Below are 16,498 nucleotides of genomic sequence, written 5' to 3'. Positions count from 1 at the left end.
AGTTCTGTAATTAGATAGTGGTGATGGTTACACAACTTTGTGAATGCACTAAACTGAACACCTTAAAAGGACGACTTTATGATTTGTGAATTTTATCACTTTAAACAATTAAAAAGCAATTGAATTTCTATACATCAGCAATAAACGTAGGAAATATAATCTAAAAACATATTGGTTATACTATCAGCAAAACCATAACATATGTAGGAATAAATCTAACAAAAACAAATTTTTAGAAAAAAAAATTAAAAGGCATTGCAACAGGTTTTAGTTTTTCATTGTAGCAGCTTTTAATGAAAGTTGTATGTAAGATTACTTCATTCCTGCATTTTCTCAATTGTTTCTTCCTTATATTTACCCTTTTCCTTTCCTCTTGACAAATTTGGCTTTGTGTTCAAGGATTATTTATTTATTTTTGCAGTCTTTGTCCAGTGTTAATCTAGTGATAACCACCTTCCTGGGGTGAATGCCAAAGGGACACTTATGTCGTTAGCCTCCACCTGCTTGTTCAGTATAAAGGACATAGTTGTTCTGGTAAACTTGGACTACTTTGCCAGTCTGCCGACCTTTGTGGTGTCCTCATACAACCTGAACTTCAAAATCCTTTCAGGTGGGCAGGGATGGAATCTTGTCCTTATGTCTCAGGTCTTGGGAGAGAGGGTACATGATCTTCCTGTGAATGTGGCAAAGGGCACTGAAATGCCGTTTACGTTCTTGCTCCGGTCCCAGGTCACAAAGGGACTGAACTTCGTTTTGGTGGCTGGCACATCAGCGATGACCACAAAAGGGGAGACTTGCAACAAAGACCAAAACAAAGATCAAAACTTGCAAAAGACCAAAACAAGTGTTGAAACAATGAAGCTCAGGGATAGGAGACATCGATATTGTCAATGTGAGGTTGTAAAGATGTCAGTTCTCTCTGAACGATCTCAATGCGCTTCCAATCAAAACGCCAACAGGCTTTTTCAAGGAACTTAGCAAACTGCATCTAGTATTTACGTGAGAGTAAGGAACCAAGAGTAGACAAAGAATCCCTGAAGAAGAAAAAGGCAGAGAGACTCTAATACCAAACAGAAAGTCTCATTATACAGCTATTACCATCGGGCAAAAAGTAAAATTGGACTCCTGTGTGACACCAGGCACAAAGATCAATTCTGACAGAAGAAAGACTTAAATGTGAGAGGTAAAACCTAAATATAGATGAGTATCGTAATGACAGAGGCATAGGAAGAAATTCTTAAACCAGTTCCCCAAAGTAATAATTATGAATGAAAAGATTGATAAATGCAACTACATTAAAACTGAGAACTTCATTTATCAAAAGACAATATAGAGGGAATTAAAAGGCAATTCACGTGAAATGCACAGTGATATCCTGTGTTGAAACAGCAAAAGGATATTGCTGGAAAAGGTGGCAAAATCCAAATGAAGTCTATAGTTTAGTTATTACGTTGGTACAAAAGTAATTGCAGTAAGGTTAAAAATAATTGTGAAAACTACAATTACTTTTGCACCAACCTAATAATACCATTTCCCTGAAAATAAGACCTAGCCAGATGATCAGCTCTAATGCATCTTTTGGAGCAAAAATTAATACAAGACCTGGCTTCTTTATATTATGTTAGATAAGACTCAGTCTTATATTATAGTAAAATAAGACTGGGTCTTATATTAATTTTTGCTCCAAAAGACGCATTAGAGCTGATTGTCTGGCTAGGTCTTATTTTCGGGGAAACATGGTAGTAGCATATTTCAGTGTTGGTTTCTTGGTTGTGGCAAATACACCGTAGTAATTTAAGAAGTGAACAGTAGGGGAACTTAGGTGAGGAGTAGATAGTAATTCTCTGTACTATCTGTGCAACTCTTCCGTAAACCTAAAATTATTCAAAAATAAAATGTTTATTCACAATCTGGGAATCGATTTTTATAAAATCCTTAATCGATAAGGGACTAATTTTAAACAAATACAAAAAAATCAGTAAGAAAAAGTTAGGTCGTCCAACAATAAAATGGGCAAAAGTCATGTACAGATATTTTTCAGAAGAGAAAAAGTAAATGGCAAATAAACTCAAGGCAAAACGACAAATCTCATCTTAATAGGGAGACCACTGGAAATTAACGCAACAGTGCCATCCCATCTCAATCAATCCTCTTATAAACTGCAGGTAGGAATGTAAAACAGTACAGCCACTCAGGAAACAATTGGGAGGCCCGACAATTCCTTTTCTAGGAACATGTTCTAGAGTCACTCTTGCTATTGCATCTGGGTGCCAAGAGGGGTCTGGAAAAATGTTCACAGCAGCACTGCCCATAATAGACAAAAACTAGACATGACTGAAAATCATTCCACATAACGGAAAGTTATACTGTAGTGAAAAAGGATGACTATCAGCAACACGCAAAAGTAAGGATGAATTTTCGAAACAACGTCAAAATCAATAAAAGTCTCAGAAGAGCCAATATATAGTATAATATTTTATGAAGTTCAAAATCAAGCACATTTAAACTTCACATTATAAAACTGCAGATAAATAGCAAGGACTTGATAAACAGAACATTTAGGATAGTGGGTACCACAAGGTTAAGGATGAGGCAGGGGATAGTTTCAGGGAGGGACACTCAACTATGTTTGGTGACTTTGGTGACATTCTTGTTTTCAGGTCAGGTGGTGGGTTCATGGTATTCGTTTTATTATTATGCCTATCTTATATGGATTATTTTATATCTATTAAGTGTCGCAGAATTTTAAAAATTTAAAGATAGATTTTAAAAAACAAGCAACGGGAAGAGCAAGTATGTTTCCAAGATTTATGAGAGGGTAGGTTTTTTTAAAAAAAAAACCTCTAGTGTTTCTAGAGGAAAATGGAATCTTTTAAAAGTCTGCAGGAGACAATGAAAGCATCCACATGTCTTCTCGGCTGGAATTTATGCCAAGAATGTAGAAAAGACTGCTGATCTTAGCCAATGTATCAAGAGGACATGGTGGGTGTATTAATAGGAAAGTGCTGTTCAGCCTCTTAACAAACCTTCACTAAGAATGGTGGGTGCTGTAGCCACTGGTGCTCTGGGGAATGCCCAGATGGGGGGGACACAGCTCCACCTGCAAGGGTCTCTCCCTGAACCTTTCGGCATGCTGACATGTCTGGAATTGTCAAGAATGGCTTCTTGCCCTGAGCCCGATCTGCCTCCCTACAATTCCCGACTCAGCACCAGCTCAGCCTTCTGTGGAGATGTCCGCTCTCTTCCATACGACAGCTGCAAACTTATGGTGACAGCAGGTATGTGACCTGGGTTACTCCACGGTAAACAGCCACTGTTTCCTCAATCATACCGCACATGACGAAGTTTCCAGAGTTCCCTTCTGGATATGATCCAGGTTCCCACGTCCACCTCTAGGCGTGCCCACAAGAACTGGACGTGATATGCTCAGAACAAAGGACGATGGAGATCACTCCCTCCCTTGCTGTAGGCGCTATTCTCCAACTGTGTTACTACAACTGAAAACTGCACTAGCAGCCAGGTTACATGTTAATTCATACTGAATTGGGGCTGTCTAGAATTTCCAACTTTCCCCCCATCTCGTAGTTATGCAATTAATTATTTGAACCTAAATGAGGCATTTTACCTTTTAAAAGCTCATCCTTTCAGTTTCAGCGTATTAAGATCTTTTTGAATCTGGATATTTGGTCATCTAACCTTTTCACTCTCCCACCTAGCTTTATGTCATTTTGCAGTAAAAGGGTACCTAGCCGAACCCCCAAGGACAGAACTCTGACCCGTGACATTACAGTCTCTTCTCAGTTGACTCTGAAACATTGAAAATTAGTTAATATCCTTTTCAACCTATCTTAATAGCTCTGAGTATAATAACATCCATTTCACATCTCAGAAACCTTTCTTTTTTTTTTTTTTAAATCACTTTCACCATGGAGACCGTGTTTTCAGGTCATTTCATCCCCAGTTCAGACAGGCCAGAGTGTTATTCGTTATTACTTTTTTTGAGGTATAATTGACATATAACATTATGTTAGTTTCAGGTGTACAATGTAATGATTTGGTATTTGTATGTACTGCAAAGTGATCACCATAATAAGTCTAGTTAACGTCTGTCCCCACACATAGTTACACATTTTTTTCTTGTGATGAGGATGAAGACCTCATCCATTAGCAACTTTCCAATATGCAATACAGTATTATTATTAACTATAGTCACCATGCTGTACATTAACCCCCCAGGACTTATTTACTTATTATTTACTTGTTTACTTTAAATTTGTACCTTTTGACCCCCTTCACCCATTTCTCCCACCCCCACCCCCTGCTTTTGGCAACCGCCAATCTGTTCTCTGTATCTATGGGCTTTCTTTTTTTTCAGATTCCATATGCATGTGGTATTTATCTTTCTTCGTCTGACTTATTTCAGCTATATATATATATATTTCTTTGTCTGACTTATAATTAGCATAACACCCTCAAGGTCCATCCATGTTGTTGCAGATGGCAAGATTTGATTCTTCCTAATGGCTAACATTCCATTGTATATATGTGCCACTTTTTCTTTATCCCTTCATCCATCAAAGGACACTTAGGTTGTTTCCATGTCTTGGCTATTGTCAAATAATGCTGCAATGAACATGGGGGTGCAGATATCTTTCCAAGTTGGTGTTTTCAAGGAACCTCTATACTGTTTTCCATAGTGGCTGTACCAATTTACATTCCCAAGAAGAGTGCACAAGGGTTCCCTTCTCTCCACATCCTCACCAACACTTGTTTTCTCTTGTCTTTTTGATAAGAGCCACTCTGACAGGTGTGTGGTGGTATCTCAGCATGGTATTGATTTGCATTTCTGTAATAATTAGAGATGTTGAGCATCTTTTCACGTACCTGTTGGCCTTCCATAAGGAGTGTTTTTCTTACTAAAGTATGCACTGAGCCAAACTTTTGAGAAATCCATAACAACCTCTCACTAATTTCTCCTGAATCTCCTATGTCTGGGTATAATGTTTCTGTCACTCACCCTCTGCTTCGTGTTACACGGGAGGGCAAACACCTGTGAAAAGATGCAGCCTCAAAAGTCATCATGACGCAATCGAGCTTCTAAGTGAGAAATGGCTGGGGAGATTTCTCCTCTTATGCCATCATCTTCACATTATTTAAACTCTAATCTTCATCCTTCTTAGGTTTCTTTACACCATCAGCACGTGTTTAACCCAATTTGAAATTTCTCCCTTATGCCTACACCCTATAAAGATGAAATTCCCCCAAAAGCAGACAATTTGCATTTGGTGGGGGAAGCAGTCAAGATGGGATGTCCTGAGCCAAAGCACTCCTAAAGTCCCCACCCCCACCCTGCCCCAGCTATGGGACCAGACACTGGGACCTGGGAGCAGGGGTGAGTGGTGCCAGCTGATGGGACAAGGGTGGAGACCCCCACCCGGAGCCTGCCAGTAGGTTCCACTCCAGGTGTCTCTAACTGGGAGGGGCTGCTTGGCCGCCGGCCGCTGAGGAGCTACATGGTGCACATTACTTAATTTCTACATCTATACAATGGGAATGACAATACTTGACAGGGTTTGCTTTGCTCTGGGTCAGTAGACTGGAATCCACTTGTGTCTCTGTCTCTTCCCAGCTTAGTGTCTGTAGAAAATGCTCCACATCGCTGAACTTGAGTTTCTTCGTTGTCAATAAGGAGGTCCACCTATACGGCCTCTAAGGTCTCTTGCAGGACTAAATACCAGGTGCAAGACCCTTTACCTGAGTTCAGGTTACATCAGAATAACATGCAGACTGAGGGATGGTTAATCATTTGTTAAACAGTTCAGTTTTTATTTTGGAGAAACACCTACTGCACAGAGCGTGTATGATAAAGGTTTGCATTGCATGAATTATTTTCCCATTTGAAACCCAGAACCTCGCTCAAATGGCTTTCCAACCCGTATTGTACTGAAGTATCTTGTTTGTTCCATTAACTATTCACAGAGTCAACTGGGGAACCGTTGTTATTAATTTCAATGGAAAGCTAAAATGCAGTTCATTTTCTATAATTGCAGGCCCACGGTCTAAAGAGCCAGCAAAAGCTTTTAATCTGAGGCATTTTTAGAGGAGTATGATCAGAATTACATTGAACATCTTTTGAAGGTCCATAATTATGAAAACCTCAATAACATTGACATTCAAAGAGCTCTCTATACCATAGATGCGAAACTCACATGTTGTGGACAAGCCAAATTGCCGTCTTAGTCAAGATGGTGAAATGTCCACGGAGAAAGTGGGCAATGTTTGCACACCTTGCTTTTCCATTTTATGCCGACGACGTGAGCTCTTCGTATACATGGAGGCAGTATCTCCCCTCCCCTCGTACATGTAAGATTTTTGTGGTCTCAGAGAGCCCTCTCTTCGGCTGGGGCCTCGCTCACACCTGCTTCCCGGGTCCAGCGCAAGGGGCAGCCAACACTGGGAGCGCGTGAGGGTGGGTACGGCCTCCGGCCACCAGAGGGCGCGAGAACGCCCAGTTCTCATGTCTCTAGGAGCTAGGTCCTGGGGGTCTGATGCCCAGAACCCTAGGGAAAACCAAACAAGTTCCTCCGTCGCTACCTCTTCCAGACTACACAAGAGCCTCAAGCGTTTGGTCAGGGCTGGCCTCCGAAGTGGTCACAATTCCATGAGGATGGAGTCTCCAAAGGAGGAAGGGCAGGAACAGAGGAAAGGGGAGTGACCCTGAGCAGCCACAGTGAGCCACCTGGGCCCCAGGTGTCAGCACCACGACTCCGACAGGTGGCCCGAAGATAATGAGAAACGACGCACAGCTTTCCTTCAACAGTGAAATCTATTTCACAAGCACAGCAGACAGACAACTGCTCAGCAAGGGGACGCAGAGACAGTGGAGCTGTGGCCCCCCCAGGACAGGTGTGTCAGCCCTGCCCCGATTTAGCATTGACAGCTTTACGGAGGGACACGATTGCCGTGCTATGGAAGCAGAGATGAGGGAACCATTCATTCTGACTGGAGCAGGGGCAGAAGGGGCAGGGAGGCAGTGAGCAGAGAACTGGCCTCGGCAGGTAAGACGTCCAGGGTGGAGGGAGACAGAGGAACAGCAGGAGCAAATGTATGAGGCACAGGGACAAGTCCCCGGAGGAGCTGGAGGTCGGGGTGAAAGCACCTAAGGCAGGTTGGGCCCAGTGGGTGATGGACTCTCCGTAAATGTACAAGTAAGTCAGGCTAAGGAATCTAGACTTTACTCAGCGGCTGTGAGGAGCCAGCCGTGGATTAAGTGCTGGAGAGCCACACGGTCAGATGTGCAATTTACCAGGTCCACCCTGGGGTGGGTAGGAGGGGACAGTTTTACCACTGGCGGGGCTGGGAAGATAGTGAAGCAAACACATACCCATCTGCCCACCTTTCTCCCATATGGTCCCTGGGGGACCATCCTCAGTGGTGGAAAGAAAATATTAGCGCTGTTTTTCTTTTTTTTCCTAAAAACTAAAAAAAAAAAAAAAATGTACACAGATTAAAATACAGATCGATGCTAACTCCCTCATTCACTCTGAATGTCAAAGTCACACATGGAATGGTAGGCGAGATAAGCCATTACAAAGAGAGGGTCCAAGAGGGGTGTCAGAGGGAACCTTCACATCGCCATTCATTTTCAACATGTGTGACTTATTGTAGTTTACATGCATCTGATTAAGTGAATTTAAGGATTTTATTATTTTGTGTTAACTAAATTGAACCTTGAAAAATGCATAGGGGGCTTTAAAAAAGATCACTGAAAAGAAATGGCAGATTGACAATATTAGTAAAAAGCACAAGTGAACACAGAGAAAATGACGGAGTTGACACCTCTGCTACTCCTAGGATCTTAGAACGCTTCATCAACCACACTACAAGGAAGAACAGTGAGCGTCTAATGAGACCTGACAAACTTAGGTCACCAGCATTTATTTTAGAAAAGCCAACAAGCCCAGCCATTCATTTCAAGAAAACAAGCCATTCATTTCAAGAAAAGATGCTTTAACAAATGAGAATGTATTTTTCCCCTCAAGGAAATGTATGCTATTGGGAGAGCATTTTGGAAATGGAATGTTTGGAAATGTCTTATTTGTGATGCTATTTTTGTTGTCAAAAAGTTAGATCTAAAAAAAAAAAAAAAAGTTAGATCTATGGTTGCAACCTATAAAAACTCTCATAAAGCACACGTATTTGAAACAGAATTCCCTAATTATATGAAAGTCTGCCAAATCTCCTGACAATGTTTTGAAACCATTTATCCAAAATGTGAAAGTGCAAGAACTTTTGATGTGCATACAAAAATGACTGACATCAGAGAAGCTGAAAATCCGCCAGCTCAGTTTTAGCAACAAGCTGTGTAATTGGTGGATGGGCACAGAAGCAAGCGTGTAAGCCTCGCCAATGGGGATCGGCCAGTCTCAGAGAGGTTTCTTATTGGTCTGTGACAGCCAAATATGAATGTAAACTAAATTCTAGATCCAGTCCTTCCAGATACTTTATCACAAAATGCAAAATTAAGGTTTAAAAAAAGATGTATATCCAATCAGATTGCTCTAACTAAAAGTTATTAATACTTTAGTGAGAGAAAATATTTTTATACTTTTAATAAACTAAAACCACTTAAAATATTGTTTATTTCATCTTTTTCTTATTTTTGTTACTTTCATATTTTGTTTTATAATAAGTATATTAGTAGAGTCATATATAATTAACAATTAATATTCATATATCGAGGGGGGTGTGTTCATAATTCTTTTTTTTTTTTTTGGTCAATTTTTTTTTATTGTGGTAAAATACACATAACATAAAATTTATTTTTATTTTTATTTTTTTTATTTTTATTCATAATTCTTTACTGAGGGGGTTACACAATCTCAAAAGTCTGAAGAAACCTACTTGGATGAACAGCGCAGTTTGTGTCATTTCTGAGCTCCGCTGTGGGAATACCTCCCTGACCCTCCCTGCCTTTTAGAATGAAGAAGGTTGTTCTGGGAACAGAGATGGGTTGGGAAGAGGCAGGGAGCCTAGTGGACACACATGACAATGAGGGATGAGACCTTTGTCACCATCCCCTCGACTCAGCACAAGACAGAAAGACAGGAGGCTGATGGGAGGGTAGGTGGGCATGGCAGGGAGGCCCGAGGCTGGCTGTGAGGACCAGAGTCAGAAGCTGTTTTCAGCTGGCACATCTCCTGCAAAGGGTGGGCGTTGATTGGGTACTTTCTCTGTGGCAGCACTTTCGGGGACTGAAAGAAAGAGCGAAGCCCTGGTGCTGGTCTGCAGAGAGCTTAGAGTACTTTCGCCAACGTACGGCTTCCCCACGAACAAGGTACAGTACAAAAAAATAAAATGGAAACGGCACCTGGGAGAGGCCCACACACACCAGAGCCGTGTGGGCTCGGGCCTCTGAGGAGCCTGAGAGCTGGTGAGGGACGTGGGGCGGGGCTGTAAGAGGAGCATTTGGGGAAAGTGCGTGGTCAGCGGGGCTGGGGGCTGGGGCCAAGAGATCATATATGAGAAGAAAGAGAAGAGAGAAGAACAGAAATGAAGGCTCAGCCCTCTAGAACCAGGGGCTCCTGTGTCCCTGGGGTGCGAGAACAGTCAGACACTTGAAATTCAGCCACAGACAGCTTGAAACCCCAGCCAAAATGCAACAGAAAAGAGCTGTGGGAAAAAGATAAAAGATACAAAGAAGTGTGGTTAAAAGCAGTGTAGTTTTCAGGCAGGTAAAAACAAGAAACAGAGCAAAAGAAGGGGAGGCCATCAGGGACAGGCACAGAACAGAAAGGCGGAGAGGGTGACGCGGTGGGGGAGGCGGGGAATGGGGGACACGGGTGAGGGCTTTTTCACAACCTGGGCGTTTCATTTAGACTGAACTGTGTCGGTCACTCCCTCGGTCATACAAACCCATCCGTGCAAAGCCTTGTGGTTACAGCAGTGACCAAGACAGATTCTGCCCTACCACATGTTTATCTGAGTGAGCAGAGCAGAGGGTCTACCTGCTGCTGGTGGGATAATCCTAATCTTGTCCCAGAAAGCCAGTGTTCTTGAAGAGTCCCACTGGCCCCAGGCCAGTGTAACCTGACCTTGGGTGGCCGGGGTGGGGGTGGGGGTGGTGTGGGGTGGGATGGGGGGGGTCCACAGGCTGTGCATTGTGAGAACGGGCATTTTGTCAACGAAATGTGGTGTTTCTAAGCCCTTTCTCATATTTACTTCTTGAAAATAGGCAATCCCATCTTTAAGACCACATGAAAAAATTGCGCATTGAATATAGTTCTTATTCACAAAGCAGCAGGAAATAAATTAGAACTGGAGCAGATCACAAATTCTGTTCAGGTGACAGGAACCATCCAGGGAGGGGCTAATTCCGCTTCAGGGGCTGGCCCACTGGGGCACTGTTTCTATCTTCCCCTTGCTGCCCTGCCACATCAGATGGTGACAAGAGAATTGTGACAATAGGGAGGCAAATGACAGACAGGCAGACAAAGGCAATGGCAGCTTAGAACATAGATTTCTGATCCTGGGTCAGTGCTCACACAGTCAAAGGGATGGAGCCCTTCTCTGGTGTGGGATCCAGCTGGCCTTCGCGTGACCATGGGACAGAATGTAGCATAGTGGTTCCAAGCCCCAGGAGCTAACCTGTGTGTGCCTCAGTTTCCTCTGCCTGTAGAATTGGGATAATTGCAGTATACGAGTGTAGTTGGGAGCTCATGAGGAGCAAATGGATAAATGCACGTGAACACAGGTTGGCATATAATCAACTTTCAATAGGGGGTAGTAACTGTAATTTCAATTAACCACGGAAACCAAGGACTTTTTTTTTCATGTAGAGATGCTACATTTCTGGAGTTCTTCAAATCTTTTACTGAAGTGCAATGTCAAGTTCTCAATATATGCAACCTCTGAATCTTGAAGTGCCCTTCAGAATTTCTGCTAAGGTACATAATGTGAGAGCCAAGAGCAGGAATTGAGAAGACCTCCAAGAAAGCTCCCTTGTTTAGAAATTGGAACATTGGAAAATAGAAAGGATGGGCTGAAATAAGCTGGTCTGACACTATGAACCAAGAATGCCAATCTTCGGGCGGCCGGATGGCTCAGTTGGTTAGAGCGTGAGCTCTGAACCACAGGGTTGCCGGTTAGATTCCCAGATGGGCCAGTCAGCTGTGTCGATTGAAGACAACGAGCTGCCGCTGAGCTGCTGGAAGGGCGGCCGGATGGCTCAGTTGGTTAGAGCACGAGCTCTCAACAAGGTTGCAGGTTCAATTCGCACATGAGATGGTGGGCTGCGTCACCCCCCCCCCCCCGCAACTAAAGGTCAAAAACGGTGACTGGACTTGGAGCTGAGCAGCGCCCTCCACAACTGGATTAAAGGACAACGGCCTGGAGCTGATGGGCCCTGGAGAAACACACGGTTCCCCAATATTCCCCAATAAAAAAAATTGGAAAAAAAAAAAAAAAGAGAATGCCAATCTTGTTCAAAGTCAAGGATAGGAGTCAATCAAAACATAGATTGAGCAGTTTGCGACTTTGCAAAATTCCTACTCAGTAGAATTTTAACTCCTGGCCTCTCCAAAGGTCTGGCAGAGTGGAATATTACTTTTCATCTGACTTGGCTACTTATGTTGTAAATGTCCCAAACGGCAGGGCTGTCCTACTCATTTTCAAGTTTGTTGAATGTGGCAACGCACTCAGCATGGGAGAGGCAGATGTGAGAAGAGGCGGCAGGCGTTTCTTTCCCATGTTTTCGGGATGTGCAGTGTGACCAGGATACGAGCAAAATGCAGCGAGGTGAGTGTTGCAGCGGGCAGTGGGGAGGGGAGGAGGGGCGGCGGTTCTGGTTTCTAGTGTGTTTTCCCATTTGCCAGGTAAGTGCAAACAAGTCACTTAACCTCAGTTTTCTTCATTTATCAGATGGAAGAATCTATGCCAAACATACATCATAAAGATCTGAGAATCAAATGAGAAATTTGTCATAAATGCAAAGTGTGAAAGTAAAACTGTTTAGTGTATTGAATGAGACATATGCAGGGATCATTATGTCAGACATTTGTCACTTGTGCTTCTTGAACATGTAGAGAAGATAACAACGAGCAAATTTGCCTAGAAATGAAGCCAAAATAGGTCAGCAAAAATAAATAAATCACTTGCTTGTGTTTCTTGTACAGGCTCATTGTACCAATTTCAAACTAGAGGGGTCTGGCTAATGACAGCCTTTTTTCTCACTTCCAAACTTTTTTGTTGGTCTGTTGCTATTGTGCTATTTCTCTGATAGAAAATTTCAAACATTCCCTTACTCCCTTCTAGTCCCTTATCTCATTTTTTTCTTTTTGGTTTGCTGGAGTGTTTGAAAGCAGATTCCAGACACCATGTCATTTCATCCACAAATACTTGCACCTTCTACCCATCTTCCTTCAAAAGCAACCTGGAAATTCCTCAGCTGCCTCTGCCTCCATTCCTTAACCCTTTGCCCTCGGTCTTCCCAGCTCCACGCCGCTTTGGCTATTGCACCCCGTGCAATCTATTCTTTTAATCATCAAGGATGTAATCAGAGGCCCTGTCTCAGTTCTCATCCTCAGCTTCTCTGCAGCTTCTGACACTGTTGAATCTAAAGCAGTGAGCGTTGCATAAATGCCACGTGCCAGGCACTGTTAGATGTGTGGTGGCTGCATACCAGACGTTGGAGGAATTCACGGCCGTCTAGGGGGGCAGCGGTGAGGGCTGCAGTCAGAGCGCATGGGGCTGGAACACAGGCGCAGAAGAAGCAAAGGCTGTGTCGAGGGAGGAAGACCTGAGATCAGCAATGCTGCAGCTGCCACTTGGGCTGGGCTTGGGAGGAGAGCAGGGCTTGACAGGCTGGGCTCAGGCATCCGGAAGGGGTGGAACAGTATGAGCAGAAACCTGGCCAACAGGGAGCTTAGGGCCATGTCTGGGGCAGGTGACTCACTTACGTGACGGAGGTGCGTGGGAGAACCTGCTGATTAGTGCACCATGTTTAGGAGGACATGCACAATACTGAGAGTAAACAAAAGAGCAGAGATCAGAAGAAACTGTAAAAGCAGGAAATCACAGCACGATTCTTGATAACATCCAGGGATGACTAAGTGTAGTCCGTGTCTCTTTGTGTCTACACATAACTACAGCTATCACCTATTTAGCACCGTGTGTCAGCCACTTTATCTGCCCAGTCTCTAAACCCTGCAACTACGGCACCTAGCGAGGCATGCTTCTCATTTCACAGATGAGGACACAGAAGATCAGATTGGTTCAAGAACTATCCCAGCTCTTTTAGGCTACTAAGGGGCAGGAGCGGATGTAGGCCCATCTGTCCCTATCCACTGTGCCACACAGCTGGCCTCCCTCTAAAACAGTACTGTGTCTACCAGCATCTAACAGTGGTTTTGCTACAGAAGGAAAAAGGAGTAGGGGTCCAGATGGCACGCTGTTGTCCAGCAAGGGCTCAATGCCCGACATGCATAGAAGCTGATACTATGGCACCAGCTTTTGAGAAAGGCAAAAAGCTTTATTACGAAGTCCACCGTCAAGGAGACGAGCAAACAAGGCTCAAACCTGTGTCTCCCATTCAGTGTTTCAGCACCGGAGCTCCCTGGACAGCGAACCCTTTGCTTCTGAAAGGGTTCCGGCATTCAGGTTCGGGTCATGGCCCCGTCTTTTGGTTCCGTGTGGGGGGAGAAACTTTGGTTCTGGGTGTAATTTGCAACATTTTCTCCTCTGCACATGCTTTGGCTGCATGACTTGCAGTTTTGTTCTGTTGTCTCTGAAAAACAACTCAGTATCTTGTAATAAACAGGATAGGACAGGTTGGAGCTGGTTCTGCAGTTACAGTGCCACGAGCCTAGGGCCTGCCGCGTCGGCACAGCTGTCCTAGAGCGATCACCACCGAACGCGACGAAAGCTTCTGATAGCCACCAAACAATCTTGTACCATCCAACATGCAACACTGCCCCTAGCTACGATGCCTCCTCAGAGAAGCCTTCCCTGACCACCTCTCTCACATGCTTTATTTCCATCACATGTTCTTCCACTTGGCTTTGTTTTCTTCACAGCATTTGTCACCATCTAAAATTATATTACTTATTTTATTGTTATTCCCCTTTTCAGAATGTGAGGTCAGAGATAGCCGACAACTTAGTCTTGGTAACGGATGGACTCTGAGCACCTAGAATGGTGCCTGGCACGTAGTAGTAGATGCTAAATATTTGTTGGGTGAAAGGAAAGATTAATCAGTAAGTGTTTGGTGTACTGTGCTCGCCTAATATTCATTTAAATATTAAAAGTAATAGGTGAAGAGATATTTTTCCTCCCCCAGTTTCCATGCTCCAGGTGGGAAGAGGGACAGGGATGAACTATTTCTGTCACGCAGGGTGGCATGTGGGGTCTCTGTTCCCGCTCCCCACATAAGAATGCAGGACGTGGTGAGGCCAAAAAGGAACACCCACGGAGCCAGAGATAGGGGAGTCAAACCAATATATTCTCGCTAGCGGCGGGGCTGGAGACACAGGAAGCAGGATCTATATAATCTGCAACCCGCCATCCTAACAGCAGTCCGCGCTTGCCAGCCCCCATCTTCTTGCTAGCCCCCATTTTCTGCTAGCGTAGCCACAGCAGTTATATTAGTGGCCAATGGCTCACTGATTACAGCTGACGGCCAACTAGCCACAGCTGATGGCCATCCAATCACAGTTGATGGCCATTTACTACCCGAGCCAGCACCTTTCCACGTGAGGCTGAGAGCCTGGAAACTGCACTCCTGGCTCTGTCCCCACAATTACTAAAAAAGAAATTATTTATAATTAGACTTACCCAACTTGCAAAAGCCTAAAATGAAATAGTGAGGTCCCTGTCATGGAAGCATTCAAGTAGGCGCTAGATGAAATGTTACAGAAGTGATTCCTATACCAGAAATACCGATAAGGAAGGACCTTCAATTCTAAGAGTCAATGATTTCAGGACAATGGGGGAAAGACAATCCAGGGTGTGGGGACTTGGATGGCACGAGGACATCATATCCTTTGGAATGACTTAGGAGAGAAGACCAGAACTCATTTTCCCTAGACACTTACTAATTACTCACAAGGTAAGTTTTGCTGCTTTGAGCATCGGCCAGTCTCCACAGGTGCCCACCTGCCTCCGTTCAGGCTGGGACCCCAGGAGCAGGAGTGTAGCTCCCGCTGTCAGGAGGCCGGCCAGGGGAGGGCCTGGTCCATCCCTGAAGGCCCGCAGCATGGAGGAAGAAACAGGCAGAGACAGGGGCAAACCAACACAACAATTCTGGGGCACCACTTCCCTGGGAGTCTGCTGGTAGGCAAGGGTCACCGTCATGGTCATTGACTCAACACATCCCAGAAACTAAGGCCTTCCTGGATTGGTTCTGGAGCTGCGGGTGAGAGAAGACTTTTAAATGAAATCTAGGCAAAGTAAAGCAAAACCATGTTTAACAGCTACCTCCACCTCAGAACCTTGACACTGGACACTTGCTGCGTCTCATCCATCAGAACCTGAGCACTAGCTCTTTCTAACTTGACCTCTTGAACTAGAGGTCAGGTTGCAGGCAATCCAAGAAAGGGTTGTGGCTGGGTTCACCCTGAAACTGAAAACTACTGAGGAAATGAGGCAATTGCTGATGGAAGTTTGAGAAATAGTCCAGCTTCAAAGCATTATTTGCAGGTGAATGAATAGAGCTCAGATGGAAATCTTTAAGTGCCTGGCACGCTGCCACTGGGGCCATAGCTGCCTTCTTGTGAGAGTCATGAGCTCGGTGCTGTCAGGTCTTGAAGGGCTGGTCTCTTACTCCTGTGTGGGATTACGTTTTAGCATCTCCTAGCTCAGGCACTTTACAGCCAATAGGCACTTTGCTTACATGTACAACTTTACTTCTAAAGAGGTTTGGTGTTGCCATCGAAATTAATTGGTAGCATAAATGGAATAGATTTGCACTATAAAATTGCAAAAGAACTTTTTGATAAGGACCCTGAAGAGGTGAAGCTCTTCCTTCAGCAGACAGAAAAGAGAAAAGGCTCAATTATGAATTCCTGGCCAGTGACTGGGAAGCAGCTTACTAGGATGGTGTAATCTATACAGCTTTGCTTATCAAATGTGACAAATGGAAGTCTGAATTATGAAAGATAAAGTTAGGTGTTATAAAGTGATTCAGAGCCCATCAAAGTGTTATACACATAGTCAGGGCTGGCTAAATTCTATTTAAATGACTACACATGAAAGAAATGTATTAATCAGATGAAGGTGCAAGAGTATTCTTCAAGTGCTTAAGGCGACGCGAAGACAGAACACTTCAGCATGCAGCTTAAACATCCCACCCTCCACTTGTCAGTATGTTCATTCAAGATATCATTCTTTATATAAAGTGCCAAGTTAACTTCTACTCTGTCTAAGCGTTCAAATTCCAAATAAGTCTGAATTAATGGGGCTATGCTCTACCGTAATAGTAGAGCTTTAGGCATGAAGAATTGGG

Source organism: Rhinolophus hipposideros, assembly GCF_964194185.1.
Source record: "Rhinolophus hipposideros genome assembly, chromosome: 4".
In the NCBI taxonomy this organism is placed as follows: domain Eukaryota; kingdom Metazoa; phylum Chordata; class Mammalia; order Chiroptera; family Rhinolophidae; genus Rhinolophus; species Rhinolophus hipposideros.
Note: the sequence above shows the minus strand (reverse complement) of the source record.